The sequence below is a fragment of the Gekko japonicus genome, unplaced genomic scaffold (assembly GCF_001447785.1).
Source record: "Gekko japonicus isolate JY-2015 unplaced genomic scaffold, Gekko_japonicus_V1.1 scaffold1478, whole genome shotgun sequence".
Taxonomy (NCBI): domain Eukaryota; kingdom Metazoa; phylum Chordata; class Lepidosauria; order Squamata; family Gekkonidae; genus Gekko; species Gekko japonicus.
This window is the reverse complement of record NW_015174885.1, coordinates 145073-146596: the sequence shown is the minus strand read 5'-3', so window position 1 is coordinate 146596 and position 1524 is coordinate 145073.

The window sequence follows — 1524 nt, the reverse complement described above, 5'->3', positions numbered from 1 at the left end:
TGCAAGGAAGCCCTGCGAAGGCCCTCCCTGGCCCCAGGCAGGCAGGGGTGGGGAGAGGCAGGGAGGAAGCAACTTACCCTCCCTCTTCTCCTGCCTCCTCCTGGCTGAATGAGGGCCGGAAGCGGGGCGGCCGGAAGCAGGGGGCGGGGCTTCGTCATGTGCCCCCCCCGTACCTCACCCGGGAGTACTGCGATCCCCCACGATTCCCCCCGAAATGACCTCTGCTACAGCTCCAAGCCCTGGTAAGAGAGAGAAGAAAGAGAGGTCCCATATCAGATGAAAAAGCAGAAGGCGAGCAACGGCCAATGAGGCTCAGCGTCTAACCGAAGAGTGGGTGTGGCCAACAGCCACGTGTACCTGAGTGGGAGAATTCTCCTAACCCTTTTCCAACCCAGCTCTTGCATGCAGAGTTACGATATCCAAGAGCTCATATCCCGAAAACCCCGTTGGTCTCTACGGTGCTCCTGCATTCAAATCCGGCACCACGGCTCCCCTCTGAAACTGTCTAAACTGAAACAATTGTATATTGACTGACTTCTACCAAGTACAGAACAATGTAACAAACTTGGAGCAAGTAAACCAATCAACCATTCACTGATGCAAGACTTTTTCTTTCTTTCTTTCTTTCCCTGATTTAGGACCGCATGTGGTGAAGTTTACTAGCACTCCTGATGGTTTTTAAAGTTTGGGGTTGTTTTTTTTAATGCTTCTTATGTATTTTATTTTGTCTATTTCACCCATGCTGTAAGCCACCTCGAGCTCCCCAAGGAAGAAAGGTGGCTAATAAATGTTTTGATTCAATAAAAGGAATAAAATAAACATATTAAGGAAGGTGTCACTAAATAGATACAGAACAGGGCTGAAGAAAAACATACAAATTCAGCAATCTGTTAAAGCAGTCAGTTTCTCCATCTGAAAAAATCCCACTGTTTCCATGACCACTGATGTTCTACTGACTGGGGGGGGGGTCTTTGGAGCACCACTGTCAACAAAAAGAAGTCCTCTTTGGCTTGCGGAGAGTTGAGAAGCCTCAAAATTGTTTCAGCGATCACCCGCAAGCAATGCTCCCTCTAAGCTGTGGAGTCTTGTGAGCAAAATTTCTACTTTGTGAGCTACTGGCATTCAAGTTGTGAGCAGGTGATCTGGCTGCTGCATAAATTAGTTTGCTCTGGAGCCCTCCTTAAAAATGTGTGAACTGGAGCCTAAAAAAACTGTGAGCTGGCTCACACTCACTCAGCTTAGAGGGAACGTTGCCCTCTGGAATGGAGCAGTCTTTCGGAAGCCCACTTAAAACTTTCTCAGCAGAGGTGTCTGCAGATCCCTTTGTGGCCCTTGCCTCCATACGGTGTCATCTCGTAGAAAAAGAGGTGCAGGAGCCTATTAGCATAACTCATTAGCATAACTTATTTGCATATGCCACACCCCCTGACATCACCGGAAGTGTGTCAGAAGGCAACACCCACCACTCAGGCTCCACTTGACTGTTTTGGATTGCTAGCCATTGGGGGGGGGGGGGATAGGGAG